At 64.7% G+C, this 201-nt stretch overlaps 1 protein-coding gene across 1 annotated transcript in view; it reads right to left on the bottom strand.

The window, feature by feature from the left end:
* LOC103921833 (AP-1 complex subunit beta-1-like) overlaps positions 1–201 on the bottom strand; it is a 12,044-nt gene that overhangs the window by 3,448 nt on the left and 8,395 nt on the right. The window lies entirely within an intron of this gene.

Here is a 201-nt window from a genome sequence, read left to right as displayed (position 1 = left end):
CTCCACCTGGGCCGCGCAGAGCCACGGCGAGGTTTTTAATAAGCCCCCCCCCTCCCCCCTTCTTCAAATTACCCCCGAGGGGAAGCAAAGCCTCCCGGCCCCTCGGTAAGGGCTCCCCCCCAACCCCGCAGTCCCCGAACAAGCCATTTGTATCATCCGCTGCGTTAACGCATCAGGGGCAGCTGCAGGGAGCTGGGGCTG

Source organism: Pygoscelis adeliae, unplaced genomic scaffold, assembly GCF_000699105.1.
Source record: "Pygoscelis adeliae isolate BGI_AS28 unplaced genomic scaffold, ASM69910v1 Scaffold838, whole genome shotgun sequence".
NCBI lineage: Eukaryota > Metazoa > Chordata > Aves > Sphenisciformes > Spheniscidae > Pygoscelis > Pygoscelis adeliae.
The sequence above is the reverse complement of the archived record's forward strand: the minus strand, read 5'-3'. Positions and strand labels throughout refer to the sequence as shown.